Below are 26,717 nucleotides of genomic sequence, written 5' to 3' on the forward strand. Positions count from 1 at the left end.
GATTCTGAGTCATCCAGGTCATGGTTGTTGCATAGGCACTTTTTTCCAAGAGGCAATTAGACTTTCTTTGAAGACATTTCGCTTCTCATCCAAGAAGCTTCTTCAGCTCTGACCAGATGGTGGGAGTGGAAGGATGATGGAACTGAAGAAGCTTCTTGGGTGAGAAGCAAAATGTCTTCAAAGAAAAAACAGAAAATCCAGTTGCCTCTTGAAAAAGCACTTTTGAAACAGGCACATATTTATGGAAACTACTACCATCTTTACTAATAATCGTATGGATTTTCCTTTACATGCATTGTCTCTTTCTCAGTTGCCAGTTGCTCCAACTGATCACATTATTAATGTTCAATCTTTTTGCTGGGCATTTTATTAGACAAGTACAACAAGAGGAATGTATATTTGATTTCACATGTATTGACTGCAGTGAGAATAGTATTTGTACAACAATGGAAATGTGAAGAAATCCCACTAGACGAAGATGTGATTAGAAAAATATTAGAATGTGCAGAAATGGATATGTTAACACTTACAGTTAAGGAAAAGAAAGAAACTGAATACTTTTTGACTTGGGATTTATTTTATCAACGGTTAACTGACAAAAACAGGAGCTAGAAACAGGGAAATATATGGAAGGATCAGTGATATAAGGAAGATATGTTAACTTATTTAAACAAATAGTATGAATATTATTGCTATTAACATTAATATAATTAATATTAATACAATTAATATTGTTGTAAACACTTTGATTATTATTTCCTAAAATGATTTGTACCCAGACAATACACTGTTCAATTGAAATTGGAATTTTTGTATGCTATAAAATAAAACAAAAACTTATTAATTTTCAATCTTTTTAAATAAAACAAGTGAGGCAATTGAAATGAATAGTTAAGAGAGATCAGCATCAAATGGCTATTGGTAAGTGGGGACATCAAATCTGCAAACAAATCAGAAGAACCAAATGTACTGGTCTGTAAATGTGTGTATAACAAACTAATGTCATTATTGTATTTCCATTTTAAATTTAGTGTAGAGGAGGTACAATGGAAATTGTACCAAGAGTGGCATCTTCTGGCGTACAACAATAGTTGCACCGTGAATTTTTAGTTAAGCAGATACAAAAATCTTAGTGTTATTCTGAAGTACACTTTTATTGTTCTCTGCTGGGGGTGACAATAAGTTTGTGTATGTATGCTTGTGTGTTTGCTTGATTATTATTTTACTGTTGCATTTATTAACATGAGTATTGGTTTAATGAATTAAGTAGTTATTGACTAAATAGTCTTTCATTATATCCAATTAATACAGTTATTACATACTTATATATATGCTTATATATTATATAGTTACTTTCATGCTTATGCTTATATATACTGTTGTGACAAAATAAATAAATAAATAAATATAAAAATAGTTAATAGTTATTGTTTTGTGATTTTTGTAATTTAGATACTGGAGCTTTCTGAGTGAGTTTCCTTGGTTATTAGATAGATGAAGAGAGTAAAAATATTTAAATTGTCCTTTTAAAGATTGATTAATTCTTGTTAAAGTGAACTTGTCTTGATGCAGTCAAAGAAAGCTGTCAGATGTTAAGGCAACCCAGGAAGCACAGGTTTCCTGGGATTCTTGGCGTTCATTTCAGTGACTTACAAAGCAAGCCCATCAAGTGATCTTTATTTTAAAGTCATTCTGCAACCCAGGGTTTCTCATCCTTGGCTGGCTGGGGAATACTGGGAGTCCACGCATCCTAAAGTCATCAGGGCTGAGAAACACTGCTGCGGCCTAAAACCACTGGACTACAGTTCAGCTAGTAGTGAAATTCTATTATTTAAATCTTTGACTACAAAAAAATAGATTCCTGTTTTCCAAGACATGCTTTACTAACTCAGAACTGCAAAGCTATTTGTGTTACCATCTTCCACCAGTGTGATGAAAGTCGATGTATTTATTTTACCTACAGGCAGACAGAACTGAAGAAGTCTCTCCACTTTCTGAACTCCATTTCTCTGAATTTCACAATTACAGACATAGATTAGCTGCCAGATTCCACTGCATAAATAATTAAATATAGCGGATATGGATAAATGGAGGGAAGGTAGAGAGATTGGAGGGTTATGCTACATGGCTACGAATAAGATGATCAACTTTTTTACAATAAGAAGGAGGACACAAATAAATTGAAGAAAAAAAATATCGTAAATAAAAAACATTTTATTCATTGCAACAATAATACAGAATACACTATAATATGGTAAATGCATAATAAAAACATTTGTAACAATAACATTTAATATTGTAATTATGTTTACATGCCTATTAAGTATTTAAATGAGCACTTTTCCATTGAATGAATATTTTTTGTCAATGTATCATCTTCTAACCATATATTGTAAATAGCTGAACAAGAAATATCCTTCATATTGAATTTTACGGCAAGTGCTGCAGCTAGAGTATCAACATTCAATCTCAATTTCTCACTTTTCCAAAAATCATTAGCAATTGAATAAATAAAATTAATTATTAAAACTGAAACAATAACATAAGCGAATAAACTTGTAAATAAAATTATACATATTTGGAAATTATTAAATAGATAATGAATTAATAAAATGTGAATTATTGTGCATTTCACCCCTGGTGCTTTCATCAGACACTTGGAAAAACTCATCAAATTATTACAGTTTGTTTGAAGGATGAAATTTCTGAATCTTCTGTTATATGTAGTAAGAACTAGCTTCCTGCTCTGCTCGGTACACTGAGCAATAGTTTTCACCTCTGTATGTCAGACTTTGACAGTTTTCCTGAGTTGTGCTACTCCCAGTTTCCAAATGGCTATGCAGCATTTTAGAAATAATTCAAAAAGTGCTTTGGATTCCAATATAACACTTATCTGTAACTCTTTGAAGCAGCCACATCTTTTTCTGCAGTCACAAAAAAAAACACATGCTACTTTTGCACTTCCACTTAGAATGAATTGCCTTTTCTAAATTATTTCCGAAGCAATCTATTACCCTAAATTTCTTTTAAACTCTGACTTTTAACAAAACAGGATTAGAATTTACTTGGCCTCTGAAAGCACCGTCCCAAAACTAGATTATTTACAAAAATTGTTATACTATTTATTCAAAAGACCTAATTAGGACAGCATACATGAAAGACACATCACGCAAGAGTAATCATACCATTAAAAAAATCCTTCTAACCCCTACTAGTCGGGGTGAAATGCTACCAGTTTGCTCCAGTTCAGGGGAACCGGTAGTGATAAAAACTACCAGTTCAGGTAAACCACTAGTAAAAAAAAGTCAAACTGGTAGTTAAAAAAGCCCTATGATCTGATGATCAGCTGTGCCACGCGATTTAGCTTTGCTAAGAAAGCAGGAAATTCTGCTTTCTAGCAAAGCTAAACTGCGCAGCACAGTTGATCCCCCCACTTGCTCTTCTACTTACCTTCCCAAGCCTCCTTTTCGTGCATACTGTGCATGCATCTGCGCGCAGCATGCACCAAAAGGAGGCTTGGGAATGTAAGTAGAACAGCAAGGGGGGGGATCAGCTGTGCCATAAGGTTGAGCTTTGCTAGAAAACAGGAAATCCTGCTTTCTAGCAAAACTAAACCACGCAGCACAGCTGATTGTTGGGTCGTAGCTTTTTTTAAATACCAATTTGACCAAACTGGTAGCTAATTACCAGTTTGGCCGAACAGGTAACTTTTTAAACACACAGTGCACGTTTGGTGCGCACTGCACATGCAATACAAGTTTGGTGCACATACACATGCACAGTGTGTGCTTGGCGCATGCTTTGCACACAGGATATGTGCAGCCAGTGAACTGGTAGCAAATCGGTTCAAATCTCACCACTGCTACTAGTGGTATGTGTCTTCTTCAATCTCAGATCTTTTTTTTTGAGCCATGGCAGTGCAGTGGTTAAAGTGCAGTATTGCAGACTAACTCTGCTCATAGTTCAATCCTGACCAGCTCAAGGTTGACTCAGCCTTCCATCCTTCTGAGGCCAGTAAAATGAGGACATGATTGTTGGGAGCAATATGCTGACTCTGTGAACTGCTTAGAGAGGGCTGTAAAGCACTATGAACGGTATATAAGCGGTATGTAAGCTGTATATAAGCCTTAAGTGCTATTGCTATCTTCTTTAGCTCCATTTTCAAACCCTGATACTTCCCCATCTTCTCATAGTCCTTGATGTTGTTGTCAATTGACACTACTATGTCTATTACCACTGCTGTTAGCACTGATTCCTTTTCTTTGTGTTATAGTGATTATGATCAAGAATGTTCTTCACTGTTAAGAATAATCATCTGAAGAATCCAAAGATTTCTTGATCAAGTTGAAACTCAATTCAGATTTCCAAAATGACTCCTCCTTTTTGTTTTGCTGGAAAAATACTGAGAATGATGTTCCATTCTGTGTAAGAAAACCCAATCTTCCCCCCTCTTTTTTTTTTTTTTGGTCTACTGGAATGGGATGAAACTGATCAGTAAATTAGGTAAATAATTTCAATTGTATAAAAAACTGGTATAGGAAATTTTGAGGTACCCAACCTTAACACCTCCCCCGCTTTTTTTAAAAAATAAAGTAACTAATACTGGTAACTTGTTGTTTTGTGACAAAATGTGAAGTTATTTTGAGCAATTGTCATTTCTACAATGACTATTGTAGGTGTAAGCATTCCAAATATCAAGCAGGTATGATAACTGAATTTTGTTTAAAAGACAAAATGTTTATATGAGAGAATCATCAGCCTGTATCGAGTCAAACAAATTATTTATTTATTTATTTATTTTGTCAAATACATATTAAATAATATATATAAGCATAAACTGAAAGCATAAACTAAAGGAAACATTAGGACAGGAACGGTAGGCACGCTGGTGCTCTTATGCACGCCTCTTAAAGACCTCTTAGGAATGGGGTGAGGTCAACAGTAGACAGTTTTAAGTTAAAGTTTTGGGGATTTGGGGATGAGACCACGAATTATTATTGGTAGTTGAGATGGAACTAATAATAACAAGAGCTCTATTTCAACAAATCAATAGTCTATCATCAATATGCGGTGGCATTTTCTTCCATTGGGTTTTTAGAATATTTACTTCAAATCAAATTTATAACTGTAAGCCACCCAGAGTCCCCTTGTAGGGGAGGTGGGTGGCATATAAATTTAATCAACAAATAACTAAAAAATAAAATGTCCACTTGGATTTATTTTCAAGTAATTTCAATTCCTAAGTAGGGTTGTTATATAATGACTTCACTATTGTCCAGAAGGTGGCAATATATTGCCATTTTTCCTTTTAAGATTCAAGAATAATGACCTTCAGTGCAGGACATTTTTTTACATATTTTGGAACAGCTGATATTTCAGTTGATGACTTGCTACATATGGTTTATCTGGTAATGTGAGGTATACAGTGCAAAACATGTTATTTACAGCCAGCCACCACTATCATTTTTTCTGTGAATTATTTACTGTTATTTATATTGATTTTTATAGCCATCTTGCAATTGCAACTCCATGCATTGAACATAGGATTAAAACCTACAAACAACAAAAGCAAAAGCAATACATATATTTGTATGTGTGTGAGAGAGATTAAAATGTTAGCTTAGAATATCGCAAATGAAATGCAAGAATGAAAACTAAAACATTTCAAACCACAGCCTAATTTTTCCATTTCTCTTTTGCACCTGTGTGCAGAGAACAATGGAGATGATTTGAGGGAAATATTTAGAAATAGATATATTTTTTAAAAAGGGTAGAAGCATTCCTTAAGCCCTGAGTAATAGTATAAAGATTGTTGTTGTTGTTGTAAATCAGGAGTAGTCAACCTTTTTATACCTACCGCCCACTTTTGTATCTCTGTTAGTAGTAAAATGTTCTAACCGCCCACCGGTTCCACAGTAATGCGCCGTGTATCGTCATCTGCGCATGTCTCTCGCACATCGTGGATTAGGTTTGGGAGGGGCGCCGGCTACCAGCTCTGCTTGTCTGTTTCAGCTGGGTGGTGTAGGGGGAGATGCGCGACCTATTCTGGGATGAGGCTCTTTTGTTTGCAGTCGCACTATAGCGCCATTTACTTTCACTTACGTAACGTGAACTAAACTTATGCGCGGGCGATACAAATAGGATATTTTCAGAAATTTAAATTGTCATGGGGAATTTTATAAAAACCTAATGAAAATGTTTTTAAATAATGCTATGAAAAAAAAATTAAAAGTCAATTAAATTAAAAAAAAGGAAACTGCTTCAGTATCGGACAAAACCCCTACTGCCCACCATGAAAACTGGAACGCCCACTAGTGGGTGGTAGGGACCAGGTTGACCACCACTGTTGTAAATGATTGGCTGCTCTCTGACTCATTGAGATGTAAGAGGGAAAGGATGAAAAATGCAATCAGACTTGCAAGATTCTATTAAGATTGTCTATTTCAATAAAACTTGGTTCTAGACTTCATGTACAGTCTGTATCCTCTTTTGGGCAACTATAAAATGATATGTTTTAAAGGGAAAATTAATGTATCTTACCTGAATGTTATGATGTTTCTGAAAAAAAAAATGAGAAACATGCCTGATCTATCTCAATGTGCAAAACTGTCACAATGAACAGAATTAAGTACTCCATTAACCATTCTGAACATGAAATCAAATCCATATTTATTTTTCTGAAGAAAATATGGAAATGTAAGATATTTGCCTAAGGGCAAACATCATTGTGTTTGCAATCAAGGCACTATGAAATCAACCACTTCCTTTTGCAAACTTCCTTAGAATAATCAACATAATGCAACATTCAACAGAAGACCAGGTACTGGAAAAACTCGTATGATTTCTCAAGAATCCCTTGTGGTTAGTGCAGCATGGGGATCTTCTTCAAAGTGAAATTGTACTATTAATTTAATCTGGGTCTGTGCCAGGTTTACATAGACTTAACTCACTTACTTCTATAGTATTTACAAGTAGTCTTTGACTTCCAACAGTTTGTTTAGTGACCGTTCAAATTTACAACAGAATTGAAAAAAGTGAGTTACGGCTGTTTTTTACATTTACAACTGTTATAGCATCCCTGATCAAAATTCAAAATGCTTGGCAACTGTTTATGTTTATGGCAGTTGCGGTGTCCCAGGGTCATGTGATCTCCTTTTGCATCCTTCGGATAAGCAAAATCAACGAGAAAGCCAGATTATTTAACAACTATGTCACTAATTTAACAATTGCAGTGATTCACTTAACAATTGTGGCAAGAAAAGTTGTAAAATGGGACAAAAATTCACTTAACAAATGTCTCACTTAATCATAGAAATTTGGGACTCAATTGTGGTCGTAAGTCAAGGACTACCTGTACTGTTATTGCATATCATTAAATCTTCCAGCTGATGTGGCCTATCAATATGGGCACTGCATAAAAAGCAAGACTGGAAAATGTCCAGTGCATAGGAAATGTACATTATTTTAGTGAATTATGGACTCAGGTCTTGAGTCAAGTGCTCCTCAATATAGTTGATAGGTTCTCTACTAAAACACACAAATTTTGAATTAAATTTACATGCCTATCATCTTGTCTTGTCTTATCTCACCTACTCAGCTAATGAACACTGAATCCAGAGGAGTTACATGTAGCTTCAGGATTGTTTGGAATTAAAATAATTACTTCCGTATCATCTATATAATAAAAATATACGATTTCTCAGATAACTGACTGCCCGTACTCTCTTCAAAATAAGAATAAAATGTTTCAGGCACTACAAAATGGGCCTTCATTAAGAATGCTTGGTTTTATTTTATTTTATTTTTACAATTCTGTGGTAATATGCAGCATGGAAAAGAGGATGAAAAGGATTGATAAACTCAGTCACTCCGTCCATAGTGGTAACCACTATGAGGTTATCATAGATTTTCCATTTCAGCAAAACATTCTGCCAAAAGGAATGGGAACCCAGGGAAGTGGCAACATTGCAAGATTAGTTATGATGCTTGGGAAGGCTTAGAAATTGCCCAGCTGATTGGATTGCCAGAGATTGTGCATTTCTAATACGTGCATGTGAGTTTTTTAATTGGAGGAGTGGCTAATTGGGTCAAATTATGTTATGTAAATACAGCCAGTGAAATATACAGCAATTTGGAAATTATGCTATTTGTCACAAATACTGTAGTGAAATATGATAAAGAAAACAATAAAAATACATTTTCTTGCTTCCACGCATAAGCAAAAGCCAGAGAAAAGAGATTAGTGTTTTATTTTTAGGTCTTGTATACATTTCCACCTGTCACTAATCACCCATTATTACAGCTTCTTTCTCCAAAGCTTGACTGATTGTTAAAAGAGAGGAATGAAATGGTCTCCGCTGAAAAGATAGTTCAACGTTATGTAAATACTGGACAAAGAAACTGTTGTCCTCATAACCTACAGAACTGTGAATAATTTTTAGCAGAAAATAATTAAGAGTTGCTTAATCTACAATTAAAGCATTCTGGACAAAAAGAACAAAACGATATGTACTGGAGTAATTAATAACTTAGTCTTCAGTGTCCATCAGTAGCACACGGATACATAATTTGAAGACTACTTAACTGCCAGTAGTGGAAGACTGAAGTGCTGAAGAATATTTAGCTATGGATTACAAATGATTCAATAATGTTTAATCAGTTATTAAACAGGTTTTATTATATTTGAACAAATTGGCGTATCAAAGATATTATTTCCGCATATGGCTTAATACAGCTGTCCCTAATCTTTCTGGCTTGGTGGCCTGGCATGGAGTGGGGAGAGGGGATGATTCAGATTGACTCAGCCTTCTATCCTTCGAGGTTGGTAAAATGAGGATCCAGATTGTTAGGGGCAATATGCTAACTCTGTAAAACCGCTTAGAGAGCGCTGTAAAGTACTATGAAGCAGTATATAAGTCTAAGTGCCATTGCTATTCTGTGTGTGAATGGTAGGCGTGAATGCGAGTGTGCAAAGCTCCATTTGGCATGTGCACACCTGCACTGCTTCCACCAATGGAGCTTTGCACATGAGCACAAGTATCTGCCACTCATGCCAATGAAGCCGTGTGTGAGCACTCACCCATTGCTTGCGCAGTCCAGTTCCAAAAAGTCTGTAACCCACTAGTGGGCTGTGGTCCAGAGATTGGGGACTCCTGGTTTAATATCTACTATTCATTGTTTGGCCACAATGGCTGAAATTTTGATTTATATTCATAACTCCTTCCACTTGTAGAAAAAAGAACCCTTGGAATCTCATTAAAATTTCTTAGCATCTGCCTCATAATCTTCTACAATATCTTCTAGCCTTCTGGAGCTACTTTTTGAGAGGCATGTTGTTCAGTTGCTAGGTTGCGTCCGGTTCTTCATGACTCCCTGTCCCAGAGTTTGCCCAAATTCATGTTCATTGTCTCTATGACACTATCTAACCATCTCATTGCCTCCTTTTGCCTTCAGCCTTTCCCAACATCAGGGTCTTTTTCATTGAGTCCTCTCTTCTCATTAGGTGGCCAAACTATTTGAGCTTCATTTTCAATGTTGAGGAAACAGAGAGAGGTACAAATGGAATGAGAAATTGGCAAATACTTCTGCTCACCAGCTTCTAAGAATGCAAGTGGAATTCCACAGAACTCAGATCTAACACTTTAAATACTTATTCAGTTAATACTAGATCCCCAAACAATAGGGATGTTTATCCACCAACTAAATGTTACAAAGGCTATGAATCAATAGTGGCTTTTATTTACCTTCACTACCGGTTCGGAGCTGTGAGCGCATGCTTCTGTGCATACGCAGAACCTTCTGTGCATTCTCAGAGTGTCCATGATGATGTGCGGGTGGGTGGAGCTTCCCGCCATCGCTACCAGTTCGCCCGAACTGGGTCAAACCGGTAGAAACCCACCACTGCTATGAATCCACAAATCAATGATTACCCTCTATCAATGGAATAAATTTCCTTTCTGACAGAGGGAGCTGGGGGGTGGGGAGGAGATGACTTTTCCAAGTCCCTCTTTTTAAAAATATGAACTTCAGGGTCAAAAATCAAAGGCAACACCAGCACATTGGTGACTTTAAAAAAAAGGATGCATGTATATTTATTAATAATTACATAATATAGCAATTATGTATAAATCATAAATCAATATCCAAATAAAGTAATGGTTAACTTTATTTTAACTAAATAAAGTTAAAATAAAGGTAACAGAAATATAAAATGGATAGATAATAATCCTAAAAATAATCAAATTATATCTTAAATTTCAACTAGAAAAACTTATTGTGACTTTCAGCCAGTCACTTTCTCTCAGGCAAATTGAAAGGTTGTTGTGGAGAAAAGGAAAGGAGGAAGAAATATTAGGTATATTTACTGCCTTGAGTTATTTATAAATAACAATAAAGGCAGGATTAATAAAACCAAATAAATAAATATTGATAACACATTTTTTTTTTTAAAAAAAGTCTTTCTGAGCAGCTGTTTTACAGCAGCTGTAAAGTTTTCCAAAAGTCAACAGTAATGTTGCCATATGGATTTGTGGTAGGTAGCTATAAAGTGAATATTATTGGATTTTTTTTAAAAAAAGAGTCACCTGCTTTCTTTTAGATGGGGGGGGGAGGAAGGGAAAACTTAAATAACCACATTCAAGAGCCATCTACTGCACAAGCAAGATTTATCTGAAATACTGTAAGTGGCCTGGTGCCAAGCAATGTGTAATTTGAAACAAACAATGTGTAATTTAAAAACAAACAAACAGCACTACTGGTAGCCTAATGTAGAAGCCTCGGCAGTAGCGTTATGTCTGAAGAGGGGCTCTTAACTGCAATAAGTGCAGATGACTAATTGCAGCTTTTGGGTGATTTCAAAAGTCACTCCATGTATGCCATATTTCAGTAATCTATCTGGGAGCTTACAGGGACTGCAGCTTGATATTGCCAAGCAGGGCTTCATTGTCCAGGAGAACCAAAGCTGAGCAGTTTTCCCCCTAAATAAACAAGTCTTCATCTTATTCAGCAGTAGCTGGGTAAGTCTATTACAACCTTCAAGTCACACTGCTGCTACTTCCAGAGTAATGCTATCTCATCCACTGAAGCTGAGAGCGAGCCAGACAGTGGGTGCTTCAACACTGGAGATTTTTTAAAGAAGAGATTGGACAACCATTTGTCTGAAATGGTAAGAGTAAAAAGGGTCTGCAACCTGAAGCACTCAAAGAGCTATTTGGACCCATTTCCCACAGAAAACACTGGGAGCCAATAATTTAACAACCGGTGTGACTGGCTGGGCATGATCAACTCAACATCACTCATTCCTACCTAGTCACATGACCTCCCAGCCATGCCTATCCAGCCACTCATTAAGGCAGAGAAATGGTTGTTAAATTATTTGCTCCACCCAGCCCTGCCTCACCCCTACCCTTCCAGCCACCTCTTATCACACCTGGCCTCGGGTGTGTTGTTCACACCTTTGTCCCTCCCTCTCCCCCTCGTCTCTCTCTCCTCCTCCCTCTTTCTCTCCATCTCTCTCTCCCTCCCTCCCTCCCACTTCCCAGGGAATAAGCCTACAGGAATTTCGGCCACATTCTCTCTGTCTCTGGAAAGATACAAAAATAAACGTTGCATTGCAAAAGGAGTGACTGTCAGGGTGTTACATCACAGGACCTTGAGGTTGCCGCCTTAGATCGCCACATGCACTTCAGAGAAGCATCATCCCAAGCAGCAGCACACTCACACAGGGGCACATAGTCATCCTGCCACTCGGACCAAAGTGGCTGGAAAATATAGTCCCCAGGTGCCTCTGAAGACACTTGGCAGGCAAAGTACAGGATGAGACCCCATCACCAAGGCAGCGTCCGCTGAATCCTTGCAAAACTGGGCAAGGCAGTTTTGGGAGCAGATGGAACTGAATTGAGCCGAATCTGTATCTCTGTGCCCGACAGATTGCAGTAGGAAATGGCAGGCGGCTACTTCCAACCTTTGTTGGTGCTGGAAGCGCAACCTGCTGTTCATCCAGAGACACTGGCCTGCTCTGCACTGCGGCCAACGCCACTGCTGTTGCCATGGGAGAGTGTGGCAGGGTCACATTGTAGCTCTGTGTCATAATGGGCTCCAGGAGGAGAGGACCCTGTCTCCCCCACTGTGAAGTGTGCTCAATTTCACTGTGCTGCACAAGATGCTGTCAGAGCAATGGGCAACAGCAGTGGCAGTGGCCACTTCTCTCCACAGCAGAGGGATGAAAGAAGGGAGGCACAGCAGAGGGTTAAAAAGCCACATGCGGCTCTGGAGCCGTGGGTTGCTGACCCATTGGTATAGGGTCTCCAGCTTGAGCAGTGGGGTTGGACTAGAAGACCTCCAAAGATACCAAATCACTGTCTTTTTCAAGACAAACAATACTATCCCTTTCCAATGTTGACAACTTCTCTTATTCTTATGCGAGGAAGAAGAATCTGTGGGGTTTTTTAAATCGTTTTTTAAATAAGGGTTTTTTAAGGGGGGGGAAGGATTTGACGGGTGGGGGTGAGAACCCGTCGGGGAGGGATCCAGCCCTTGTGCTAGTTCGCGACACTATTCCATCTTGTCTGAAGGCAGGGGGGGAGGACGTTCCAGGTTTAGAGGGATGTTCGATCTGTACGGTAAGTGGGAGAGGCAGATATGGCGGGGGGGAGGGGCCGTACCGAGTTGTGGGAGCACGCATTCGATGTCTGAAAGCGATCGCGTGCTCCAGCCCCTCAGTCCCTACCCTTTCCTCGGGTGGCCATGATCCTCAGAGCTTGGATCTTCGGCTGATGTTATATAATGCCCGGTCCATGGTTAATAAGGCTCCCCTGATTTGCGATCTTATTCAGGGGGAGTCCGCGGACCTTATGGGCATTACGGAAACCTGGTTGGGCCCAGAGGGGGGGGTCCCCCTTGTTGAGATGTGCCCTCCAGGTTTCCGAGCATTTCATCAGCCGAGGGTCCAAGGCAGGGGTGGGGGGGTGGCGGTTGTTATTAAGGAGGATCTAGAGCCGAGGGAGACCACTGTTCCTCAGATTGCCGGCTGTGAATCCCTCTATGTGCAGTGGGGCTATAGGAATCAGTTGGGCTTGGTGATCGCGTACCTGGCTCCTTGCTGCGTGACCACAGCCCTGCCTGAGCTGTTGGAGGTACTTGCTGCTGTGGCGGTTGAGACCCTCAGACTTATAGTCATGGGGGATTTTAACCTGCCATCAGTCGGCTTGTCATCGACGGCAGCTCGGGAGTTCTTGGCTTCCATGACGGCCTTGGACCTGATTCGAGTAAATGATGGCCCTACGCACACGGGGGGAGGCACACTGGATCTGATTTATATCTCTGGACAGTGGTTAAATGATCTGGTATTAGATGATTTAGTAACAGAACCAATGTCATGGTCGGATCATTTTCTCCTTCGCCTAGACTTCCGAACCGCCATTCATCACCGCAGGGAGACGGAACCTACATGGTGGTTCCGTCCCAGGCGCCTGATGGACCCCGAGAGGTTCCTGACGGAGCTTGGGCCATTCCCTGAGGAACTGGCCCACGGCACGACTGAGGAACTGGTCGTGGCCTGGGAACAGGCCGCGGCCGGGGCCTTGGACCGTGTCGCGCCTTTGCGGCCTCTGACCCGGCGTAGATCTCGACCGGCCCCTTGGTTCTCCGAGGGGCTGAGGGAGATGAAACGCCGGAGAAGACGCCTGGAGAGCACCTGGAGGTCCAGTCGCTCCGAAGCTGATCGGACACTAGTTAGGTCCTATTCTAGGACCTACCTAGTGGCAATGAGGGAAGCGAGGCATTCCTACACCTCCACCCTCATTGCGTCGGCAGATAACCGCCCGGCCACCCTGTTTCAGGTGACCCGCTCTCTCCTACATCAGGAGGTGCGGGATGACCCTTTGCAGGGACGAGCCGAGGAGTTTAGCTGAGGGACGGTCTGGACCGAATTTGGGATGATCCAAGCGAGGGAGAGGAGGCACGTCTTGTTGAGCCCATTTGGGATGAGTTTGACCCTGTGGCTCCCGAGGACGTGGACAGGTTGTTGGGGAGGCTTCACGGCACGACATGTTTACTGGACCCGTGCCCTTCCTGGCTGGTACTGGCCACTCAGGCGGTGACACGAGGCTGGCTCCAGAGGATTATCAACGCTTCTTTGTTGGAAGGGTTTTCCTGCCGCCTTGAAAGAGGCGGTGGTGAGACCCTCCTTAAGAAGCCCTCCTGGACCCAGCTATTTTGGGTAATTATCGTCCAGTCTCCAACCTTCGCTTTGTTGCGAAGGTTGTAGAGAGTGCCGTGGCGACAGCTACCCCAATACCTGGATGAAGATGTCTATCTAGACCCGTTCCAGTCCGGCTTCCGACCCGGATACAGCACGGAGACAGCTTTGGTCGCATTGGTGGATGATCTCTGGAGGGCTAGGGACAGGGGTTATTCCTCTGCCCTGGTCCTATTAGACCTCTCAGCGGCGTTCGATACCATCGACCATGGTATCTTGCTGCGCCAGTTGGGGGGATTGGGAGTGGGAGGCACCGTATATCGGTGGTTCTCCTCCTATCTCTCCGACCGGTCGCAGACGGTGTTGACAGGGGGGCAGAGGTCGACCGCGAGGGGCCTCACTTGTGGGGTCCCTCAGGGGTCGATTCTCTCGCCCCTTCTGTTCAACATCTACATGAAGCCGTTGGGTGAGATCATCAGTGGTTTCGGGGTGAGATACCAGCAGTACGCTGATGACACCCAGCTGTACTTTTCCACCCCGGACCACCCCAATGAAGTTGTTGAAGTGCTGTCCCGGTGTTTGGAAGCCGTACGGGTCTGGATGGGGAGAAACAGGCTCAAGCTTAATCCCTCCAAGACGGAGTGGCTGTGGATGCCGGCACCCCGATTCAGTCAGCTGCAGCCGCGGCTGGCTGTTGGAGGCGAGTTATTGGCCCCAAAGGATAGGGTGCGCAACTTAGGTGTCCTCCTGGATGATCGGCTGTCGTTTGAAGATCATTTGACGGCCGTCTCCAGGAGGGCCTTCCACCAGGTTCGCCTGGTTCGGCAGTTGCGCCCCTTCCTTGATCGGGATGCCTTATGCACAGTCACTCATGCGCTCGTTACCTCTCGCTTGGATTACATGGGGCTCCCCTTGAAGTGCACTCGGAGGCTTCAGTTAGTCCAGAATGCAGCTGCGCGGGTGGTAGAGGGAGCTACACGTAGCTCCCATGTAACACCGATCCTGCGCAGGCTGCACTGGCTGCCTGTGGCCTTCCGAGTGCACTTTAAGGTGTTGGTTATGACCTTTAAAGCGCTCCATGGCTTAGGACCTGGGTACTTACGGGACCGCCTGCTGCTACCACATGCCTCCCACCGACCCATACGCTCCCATAGAGAGGGACTTCTCAGGGTGCCGTCCGCCAAACAATGCCGGCTGGCGGCCCCAGGAAGGGCCTTCTCTGTGGGGCGCCACACTCTGGAACGAGCTTCCCCCGGGTTTACGTCAAATACCTGACCTTCGGACATTCCGTCGCGAACTGAAGACACATTTCTTTATCCGCGCGGGGCTGGCTTAAATTAGATTTAATGTGAAATTTTATCAATTTTTAAACGGGGTTTTTAGTATGGAAATTTTTAATTTTAGGCTAATTTAAATAAGTTTTTTAAATGGTATTTTAATCTGTATATTGTATTGTTTTATCTTGCCTGTACACTGCCCTGAGTCCTTCGGGAGAAGGGCGGTATAAAAATCAAATAAATAAATAAATAAATAAATAAATTTAGTGGCTTACTCCCTCCTCTGCTTCCCAGTAAAAAACTCAAATGGAATGATGTTTTAGATTGCTCATATTGGTAAAGATGGTGCAGAACTAATATTCTAGTTCAGTAATGGCCAGGTTGAGGATGATGAAGATAGTTGTAACCAAACATTTGGGTCTTACCAAACTGGGTCGGATCCTGCAGATGGCAACATCCGGTTGACCCTATCAGAATGGGAAATTGTTAGGACTGGGAGACCAAGCAGGATTTGCCCTGGTTAGTACTTGGTTGAAAATTCCAGAACAGAGTGGTAACTATTTCTGTATAGCTGCCTATAAAACTACAAGGATGAGTTGAGGGATACTGTTTTAGACGATGTTCATAGTAAGGCATCTCTAATCTAGCTACAGCAAGAAGTACTCTCAAATTTTCCTAATAACTACTAATAAAGCAAATTCCAGTATAGTAGTATAGTTTTAAAATCACCAATGAGTGACTCTGTGGCTGAAGTACTTTATTGAAAAACACAATTTTTTTTTAAATGACCTTTTTATCAAGTTTTGCAAAAACATGTGTCGTATGAAAGATATCAAAACACAACAATCTGCAGAACAGTTCCATTACCAATAAATATATATGTTTATCTTAACAAGTTTTATAGAAAAAAATAGAAAATGCAAAACAAACAAAATCAGAGGGGGAAAGGATTTCAGAAGGGTAAGGCTGAACAGTGGATCCTCGATTTATCATCATCATATCATCACTTTCTGGAGATAAACTGTTTCAACTCCAACCCTCAACACGACGCTAAAGAGCATTGCACACCAGAACAACTAGACACAAGAACAGTTTCTTCCATAATGCCATCACTCTGCTAAACAAATAATTCCCTCAGCACCGTCAAACTATTTACTAAATCTGCACTACTATTAATCTTCTCATCATTCGCATCACCCATCTCCTTCCACTTATGTGTGTATGTATGTACAGTACAGTACAGTATGACTGTAACTTTGTTGCTTGTATCCTTACGATTTATATTGATATTGTTTCCTGATTGCTTATTTGTAACCTATGACTATCATTAAGTGTTGAACCTTATGATTTTTGATGAACGTATCTTTTCTTTTATGCACACTGAGAGCATATGCACCAAGACAAATTCCTTGTGTGTCCAATCACACTCGGCCAATAAAAAATTCTATTCTATTCTATTCTGTTTAGTGACCATTCAAAATTACATTGGCAATGAAAAAAGTGGCTGTCAACTGGTCCTTGCACTTAGAGGAGAGTTGCAACCTCCTCAGTTACATGATCAAAATTCAGGTGCTTGGCAACTAGCATTTATTTACGATGGCTGCAGTATCCCAGGGTCATGTGGCTGCAGTGTCCCAGGATCACCATTTGTAACCTTCCCAGCTGGCTTCTGACAAAGTCAATGGAGGAAGCCAGATTTGCTTAACTGTGTGAGTCACTTAACAACTGAAAGGAGTCACTTACCAACCATGGGGAAGAAAAAAAAAAGGTCGTTAAAAGCAGGTGAGGCTCGCCCTTCCTTACCAATGGAAATTCTGGTCCCAATCACGATGGTAAATCAAAGACTGCCTGTGTAAGTTTCATGAGAGCCAGACTTGGGGACAGCATCGCCAAGTCTACCTATAAACCTAAGTGATACTTAAGATGCCACGCCAAGTGAAAGTATCTGATGTGGCATCTGACATTTCAAGTGCAAGTGGAAAAAATGAATCGTTGTTTTTTTTTTGCAGAGGTTCCTCTTTTGGGTGGCCGTTCGGAAAGCGAGGCGCACGTTTGCTACCCAAGCCGTAACTCGCCCCTCTTCGATCTAGCTCCGTCATGCAAGAGGCTCTCTGTCCTTGTATAAAAAAAATGGAGGCTCTTCTTCCTCCTCCGCCCCCCTAATATATACACATATACATATATATGTATATATACATATACGTATACATATAATCCTTTCCCCTCAGAAACGTTACACGCTCGCCCTGGCTACAAATTGGGCTGCTGTAAGCGCTGCAGCTAAACCGCTCCATTAAAGAGAAGGCTGGGGAATATTTCTGCGGAGGGGAAGAGACGCGGGGGAAGGGAGAGAGAGGGTGGACAGGGAGAGAAAGGGGGAGGGGAGAGAGGGAGAACAGGGATGGGGTGGGAAAAGAGAGTGGGAACCGGCGCCCGGCGGGCCACAAATGCCCTAATGGGCATTCCTGGCTGGCGATGTATTGCCACAGGCAGACTTCCCCGGGCAGGCGCGTGCTCGGATCCTCGGACTCAAATAGGGCGCCCCGAGCCCGCCTCGCGCCCTAGGAAGGCACAGCGCGTGCCCACTCGCCCGCCCAGACCCTTCCGGGCCTGGCTCTGGCGCAGCATCTCTGCTCAGCCTTATCTCGGAGAGGCCGTCGAGTTCGACGCTCTCCCTCTCTCCCCCCCCCCACATACGCCACCCCCACGCCGTCCTAGTAGAGGCGCACGCACCTGCTCTCTTTTCTGCCTGCCCGCCTTCCTTTCTAGCCCCCCTCCCGACCAGGGAGTTTAAAAAAAAAAAAAGCCAGCCGCTGAAGGAAGAAGAGCCCTGCGTGCTCCGCTAAGGGAGGCGAGAAAGAGGCGGGGCTTCCCGAGACCCGTTCGCTGCTAGGTGCAGTAGTGCCATACCTCTCTCGGTGGCTGCGTGCGCGTCTGGGGTTTCGTTTGTATGTATGTGTATATGTGTGTGTGTGCGTGTACGTGGCTGTCGCTGGGGTGGGATTGTTGCCCTCGGTAACCAGGGAACCTGTCGTGGCTTTCCGGCCGCTCCGGAGCTCTGGGAGATTCAAGCGGGGTTGAGGTTGTGGGGTCAGGCGTGTGTCGTTTTGAAGAAGGACAGTTTTTGGAAAGGCGGCGAGGGACTGCACCGTCGCCGGCCGCCCCGGAACGCGAAGAAGGTACGGGCGACGCGGTTTCTGGTCCGCCTGCCTTGCTTGCAGGCGATGCTTCTGCTTTCTGCGCTGTCATGTCCGTGAAAGGAGAGAGAGGAGCTTGAATTGGGGCAGGCAGGTACAGCACGCCTTGGGCATTTCCGGAGTTAAAAGGAGCCAGTTGCAGTTAAAAATGTGCACGCCTGCGGGGTGATAGATGCTGCACCTCCAAAACGAAATCTGTCGCTGCTCCGGCGATCCCCAAAGCAGTTGAGCCCATGGTATACTTGGAGCCGAGATGACTTGGCTAACGGCTAAGGGAATGATGGGGGGGGGAATGATTTATTTAAAGATGATTGACTTAATTGGGTTGTAAAGCTAAATCCGGAGTGTGGGAATGTTGGGTTCCAGATTGAGTTAAAAAAAACCTTTAAAAAAAGCCTCAATTGAAGGAGGGCAGGAAGATTGTCAAGATGGGCAGTTTGCACAGTAGATGCACCTGTAATTCTGAATCTTGGTATTCAACTCCTGTAACTGAAAACAGGACAACTTTTGCTGAGGAAGAACTGACTCACTCTCCCCCCCCCCAGTTTATTTTAGTTTTATTAAATGACTATTGAATTTGTAGCATCTTCAACACAGTTTCAACAAGAAGTGTTAGATTGGTACTGGATGGAACTACCGGTAGTAATGCATATTCACATTTAAGCGGACATAGTAACTGACATCAGATAAATTGTTGAGCTACTTGCCTTTGAGAAGTCAATGACCAATCCATTTAATGCAGTTTAGCTTTGTAGGAGGTTGTCTCTGGAAGTTAAGTTTATTTTGGTCAGAGGATCCTATGAAACATTTTTTATCAATTAATACTTAAAAAACTCTTTTATCTATAGATTGCTACAACATGTAATATCTTATTCAGATGGTTGTAACTGTATAATTAGCTTCACCTATAAAACAACTTAAATACATTTCCAGGAATTTTTAAAGTTTCAAAAGTGTTTATGTGACTTTTATTTTTATACATATGGTTGTAGACACCTAATAGAGTGTTTTGTTATGATTAAAACACAAAACAGTAGTAATATGAGTCAGCATCTATAATTAATCCAATAATTTTCCAATAGAGGAAAATCTGCCAAATAAGGGAGAGGGCCTAACAGATTTCCAAAATATTTTTGAAGATCACAAACCCATCCTTACCTAAGATTTAAACCATTAATAAAGTTTGTAGGCTTTAGGAATAGGTATGTTTAAATTGGAGTTTCACCTGAATAAAATGCAAGCTGATGTTCTTATAAACTCTATGCTTATTTCATTGGGGATATATATATATATATATATAAATATAAATAAATTTATTTATTTCATTGGGGGATATATATATATATATATATATATATATATATACACACACACAAACAAACAAACAAACAAACAAACAATAAACATTGGAAGTAAGTATGCATTATAAGAAAATGCTTCTATTGAAAAATAGAAATAGGTTATTTTAGTGTGCATAATAAATGGAATAGAACTTTTGAGTCCTCATCGTGGTAGCAATATATCTACAAGCGATTGTGAAGAGTTATTTGGAAATAGGTGTGTGAATATGGGCTGCTTCTGTGAAAAAAAGATGAGACCATCCCGCCCTTGGAGTAAAACAGGACTAGAACTGGGTTATCTCTAAAATCTGTTTTAAGCCATTTACAGAAAAAAGAACAAATTAGGGAAAACATGCAGAGCATGATTACTGAAATTCTTTTCAAGCTGTAGCTCTGCCTGAGGGTCATGTGACCTGAAGGGAGGGGCTTAGAATGGAACAGTGAGCAACATTCTGTGCCAATGCCAGCTTCCTCTCCCACAGTGATGCACTGTGAAATCTGTTTTCTAGATTTTTTTGCTCCACAGCCTCCAGGTAGATCTGGCTCATTTTTGAACTTGGTCTTCCTTTTGTTGACTTCACTTACCATACCAAACTAGATCCCATTCTTTTCTTATGGTCAAACAGACAGGCAAAGTTTTGACCTCTTTTTATGTAATTCCTTTCAAACATTCTCTGGGGTTGGGCAGGATAAAAAAGAACAAAAGAATATTTTTTTCTGAATGCCTTTCTCCCTAAACCACTTTGGGCTGATGGGGCAGAAAGAGGTCCCTCAAATTCAGAGTAAATGTATTCGGTCTTTTTAACTCAGTTCCATGATACAGGTAATCCTTGACTTACATCCACAATTGACCCCAAATTTTTGTTGCTAAGTGAGACAGTTGTTAAGCGAGTTTTGCCCCATTTTATGACCTCTCGTGCCACAGTTGTTGAATGAGTCACTGCAGCTGTAAGTGAGTAACAGTGTTGTTAAATGCATCTGGCTTACCCATTGACTTTGCTTCTCAGAAGGTTGCAAAAGGTGATTGCATGATCTTGGGACACTGCAACCGTCATAAATATGAGTCAGTTGCCAAACATCTAAATTTTCATCTCATGACCATGGGGGATACTGCAGCAGTCGTAAGTGTGAAAAATGGTCATACGTCACTTTTTTCAGGGCCATTGTAACTTCAAAGGGTCACTAAATGAACTGTTATAAGTCAACAACTATTTGTATTAGCAAATTATGTAAGATGATATAATATGGGCCCTAGTTAAGGAAAATAAAATAGTTTCTGTTTGAAAGGTAACTACTGTAACTGTGTTTAACCCGATATCTCAAGATATGTAATTCCGAAGTACCAGAAACAAATTTATCTTATGCTACTCTATTAATTTTATATTCATATAATTCTCACATTCTGTCTTATTACCATACATTTCAGCATCAATCATATTTGATTCTGACAAATAGGCTGCAATAGCAGGTTTACCATTTATGGGTGCAGTCATATATTTACTTGCATGTGTTTCTTTGAATTTAGTATTTAGTTCTGAATATATATTCAGAGAAAAATACTAGTGCATTATTACTCATATGTAATTTCAATTAAACTCAGACGTAATCAGGCTTAAGGACATAAAATGATATTTTTGTTAATTTAAACTTTCATTTTTAGTAACCTTAAACACTTGAACAGGTTGCTAGAAAATTTTAACACTGCTGAATGTGAGTGTGTTTGGTCATGTGTGCATGACTAGCACATGAGTGTGAGACTCATTTAATGTTAGGGCATAATCTTTATTTCCATCTTTAGAAAAGCTTATGTTATAATAAACCTGATTGCCACAGTAGTTTTTGTATTGATATTTTGTTCTGACATAGCTCTATCACTAGAAATTGTTTTATATTCATTACATATGGAAAAAAATTACAAATAAAGGTTTGAAGATTATTATCAATGAGTAGCAATAGAAAATAAATGGGCTTCTTAATATGATGAAGCTCTTAGCATTCCTTTGATTTTATATTATGGTTGGAGGAAGTTCTTTTTTTTTTTTTTACTAATGCTGTGCCAAAACTAATGTTGTTGGTTTGGATTTAGTGTTTGTTTGGCACAGTAGTATGATTGTCTTGTCCTGAATTAACATGTGCTCAAGAGGTCTGGACACCAACCATATACAGAGTAGCACTTTGTAATGGTGTTTTGGCTCTTGGGCTAAAAATTACAGCTTGTGCAATTGTGTGCAAGGTCTTTTTCTAAAGATAGTCAAGATAGGCAGTGATACATGTATAGATAGCAAGTTAGATTATCTCAATTTTCAGCGATTTGATACTGCTTTAGGATATGATGCCACAAGCCATTATATGCTCCTCTTCTTATCAAGTAGGAATGGAAATTGAGACTGAAGGGCTAGATATGTTTAGCCTTCAGAGGAAAGAATTTCAGGGAGATATGATAGCACTTTTTGAATACATGAAAAGATGACATACCAAAGAAAAAAAGGCATGACTGTTTCTGCATTATTCTAGAGCAGACCTGGGCATTATAAAGACCTCGGGCCATATCCAGCCCTTCGGCTGTTCCCATCTGCCCTACATGGTATCACTCTGAAATTAGAAATAAGTGTATAGAATTCAGGCAATACAACAGCATTGCTTTTATTTTGAAGGTGACTGCTCTTTCTTCCCCAATTTATATATCTGCATGCGTACCTGTGCATCTTTGCAGTAATGTGTTAGTCCTATTGATTCCGCCCTCCACAACAGCCCCAGTTTTTCATGTGGCCCCTTGAGAAAATTAATTGCCCACCTGTAATCTTCCTCAACTGGGCTCCATGGAATTTATACTGCAGGCGTCATAAGAGGTTGCTAGGGATTCTGCACGAGACAGGGGTTGAAAAAAATTAAGCATTTTTTGAACTTCATGCACCATGCAGCGGTAAGAATTTTATGGGTCTCAAGTCAGCTGCTGGCCTACGGCTTTGCTGTTGTAAACATTGTAAAAATGTGGATTGTGTAGGTTAGAAGTGAACTGTGTTGTGATTTTCATATTTTTATGCATGAGCTTCTCTGAGAACTGAAAATTCTTTTCCTGGATTCCTCTGGATAAAATGGTTGAGAAAGGCTGTTCTAGAGTCTGGGAAATGGAATAATGTTCATAAATTATAGGAAGGCAGATTCCATGAGAAGGGTAGCAAAAAACCCTAACTGAAAGAGCAGTTTACCTAGAGTGGTGATAAATTCTCCTTCATTAGATATGATCAAAGAGAGGCTGAAAGACATTTCGGTAATGCTTTAATTTGAATTCCTGTATTGAATGGAAGGAGGTAGATTTGATGGCCCAAATATCTCTTTCCTACTCTGTGACTCATAAACGAAGTAAGCTATATTTTGCGTTTCATTATTTTTAAACACCTGCTAATATTTTTGATCACCTTGTTCTCATCCTGTTCTCATCTCCAGATTGTTGAGGGCAAGAAGAAAACATGAGTGGAGAAAAATATTGTGTGAACTCAGATGTCCATTTTCATGTTCTGCATGTGATGATGAGCATAATTTCCATTCTAGTGAAGATAATTGCTTTAAATTAATATTGGGAACATTCAGTCATTTAATTTAAGCGTCCAAAGGGCATTGTGTAACACAATTATTGTAATAACTGATTACTTGCATCCCATCTTATCCCAGAAATGCAGGATCGGGCTTGGTGAATATAACTTGTGAATAGACTCTATTTTTGTCTTTGTAAAAGAGTTGAGAGCCATTAACAATACAAGAGTCTGTCCATCCAGAATAATCTGCCTACTTTTTAAGAGAGAAAAAAAATCTGGTTTTCAATCATCATGAGTGTATAAAATTTATATTTTATTTCAAAAACCAGATTTTTAAATGACAACAATCAAACTCTATTGGATAGTGAACCTAAGGTATTAGGCTCCTTTGGGGAAAATAACCATATCACATTGAAATTCAATATATCTGTGGGGAAAAACTGAGTCAGTCACAGTTTTTGATGTAACGAAGGCCATTTATCCTATTATATATCACCTGCTTTCACTGGGTCAGGCATCTCCCCATCTAGTTAACCACTTCGCCCAATGTCGGACAGGCCTGGCAGTCCATCGTCCTCAGCCTCCGGGCTCCTGGGATGTTTCTGGAGAGACATGCAACCCCCATCGGATGGTCTTCGTCCCAGCTTCTCCTACAAACCAGCTTCTGATGGAGCCATCACAACCGCTCATTCAGCACTGTCATAACTTCAAGTGATTGTTAAATGAGGATTCCTTGTAAAATGTTTGACAAAGTATCTCATGATATTTTTGAGGACAGGATGAATAAATGTAGGTTGAAACATACCCAAAAGGCACTTGTAAATGATCCATCAATCTGTGTGGTTCAGCAACTTTATAAATGACCCAGAAGATAAAATATTTATGAATTTTGCAGATGATGCCAAGCTCTAACTCTTTAGAGGACAAAATCATGATTCAAAATGACCCCTACAGTCTTGAACATTGGACCATATCCAAACAGGATGATACTCAGTTATATTAGATGTAAGATCAAGTGGCAGGAAAAGTCAAATAGATGAATACAGGATTGGGGAAATCTGGCTTGTGAAGGGGATCTAGGGGTTTTAGCTAACCATTGGATTACACAGTAATTGACAAGGGTTATGCACTTCAATGCAGTCTACCAAAAACACTGAGTCTAGATAATGGGCAGTAATTTATAATTTCCTCGGTTGCCTTATTTGTATTTGTTTTAAGATAAATATAGATGTTAGTATTATATAACAAATCTCAAGAATTAGGTGGCTGTCTCATACAGTTTCAATATATTTTAAAGGGTTTAGCATATGGAGTAGTATCCATTATTTTGCACTGCCCACAGTCGTTTTTTGTGAGACGGACAGCTATATATATTTGATGAATAAATAAATAAAAATCAATACATTATTAAATTATTAATTATTAATCCTCTTCTGGGCATTACACTTTAAAAAGGGATATATAAAATCTAAAGATTCATAATAGGAATAGGTCCAAGCCCTATGAAGAATTGTCAAAGAGCTATAGATCATGCAAAAAAAAACCACATACCCTTTTATAAAAGAGATACGGTTAACTTGTAAAATAGAAAATGTCATATGCAAGAGGTTGTAGACCTGTTTTCTCTTGAAATCGAAGGCTAGACAAATCAAAGGGGTTGAAATTAAATACTTCAGCTGACTCAAGAAATCCCTGAGATAAAATCCTCTTTGTTGGAGATGGTTTAATAGATTTTTGCAAGGCGTTGGACTAGTGGACAGTACATCTGATATTCTAATTATCTGTGACTCTTCTTACGAGTAGCTTTAAAATACTATAGGAGTCCCTGTATCATACAAAGTTGGCCACATGTATATGCAGAATCCTATAAAAACAGTTATATTTGTATCAAATAAAGTAATATAAACAAGACTAAATATAAATTTATTATTTCATGCTGATTTTGCTGAATTTTTTATATTGCTGAAATGAACATAACGTTTGATTAGAATAGTATCTTCTATATATTATTTAACTTTATCTATCCATTATAATTTAGTTTCTATCTTTTAAGATAAATATAGGTTTTCATATTATATAACAAATCTTTTCCACACATTTGTGTGTAGGAATCTTCTTTTGCTTAGAAATATGCTTATTTGTCCCAAATTTAAATTCTGTGCCCACTTGTACTTAATCTTGGCATAATCATATCCTGAGTTGGTTTATATTCTGCCCTTTATATTATCCCCAGCCAATAAGTGAGTTAGTTTTAAGTTCTTAGTAGTTTTGTTATAAATCATGGGTGTCAAACTCACCATGTCACGTTGCCGTCATGTGATGTTTTGCAACGTTTTTCCCATTTGCGGAGCTGGGGTGGGCATGGCCTGCGTATGACGCATTTAGCCCGCAGGCTGCCAGTTTGACACCCCTGCATATACATGTAGTATCTAACATGAACACTGCCCTTTCAACTCTTCCATAAACTCTTTCAACCAGCCATAAGGTGTTAACCAGTTCAGCTTTGCTAACAGGGCTGAGCAGTGACAATGGAGGTTGGATAGAAGTTAGCACAGAAGTCAACAATTTCATACCAGTATAGTTTTCTGCTGATTGGCAGAAGGGAGGTGGGTGGGAAAGACCCTCTCTTAATAGCAGGCGGGAAAGACCCTTAATACCCTTGAGTAAAGTGGATAAACTTGACAAAATTAACAATCAATCAACAGCTCATCTGTAAATATAGGTAGTTTTTCAAATTACATCCATTTGTTCAGTGCCTGCTCGAAATTACAGGTAGTCCTCCACTTATAACAGTTCATTTAGTGAACAGTCAAAGTTACAACGGCACTGAAAAAAGTGACTTATGACCATTTTTCACATTTACGACCATTGCAGCACCCCAGTCATGTGATAGAAATTTGGATGCTTGGCAACTGGCTTATATTTATGATAGTTGTAGTGTCCTGGGATCATGTGATTACCTTTTGCAACTTACTAACCAGCAAAATCAATGGGAAAATCAGATCCACTTACCTGCGTTACTAATTTAACAACAGCAGTGATTCACTGAACAACTATGGCAAGAAAGTGAGGCAAAATTCACTTAACAAATGTCTCATTTAGCAACAGAAATTTTTGGCTCAGTTGTGGCCGAACATCGAGGACTACCTGTATAGCAGCACTGAAAAAAA

The 26,717-nt window shown here is 40.2% G+C and overlaps 1 protein-coding gene across 1 annotated transcript in view; it reads left to right on the top strand.

The window, feature by feature from the left end:
* Nucleotides 1-18,416: 18,416 nt before the first annotated feature.
* Nucleotides 18,417-26,717, top strand: part of SYNE1 (spectrin repeat containing nuclear envelope protein 1) — a 363,177-nt gene continuing 354,876 nt past the window's right edge. Inside the window, exon 1 of the mRNA XM_058172424.1 lies at nt 18,417-18,653. The gene's annotated coding sequence lies outside the window, so the exon portion shown is untranslated. The remainder of the gene's footprint in view (nt 18,654-26,717) is intronic.

Source organism: Ahaetulla prasina, chromosome 1 (genome assembly GCF_028640845.1).
Source record: "Ahaetulla prasina isolate Xishuangbanna chromosome 1, ASM2864084v1, whole genome shotgun sequence".
In the NCBI taxonomy this organism is placed as follows: domain Eukaryota; kingdom Metazoa; phylum Chordata; class Lepidosauria; order Squamata; family Colubridae; genus Ahaetulla; species Ahaetulla prasina.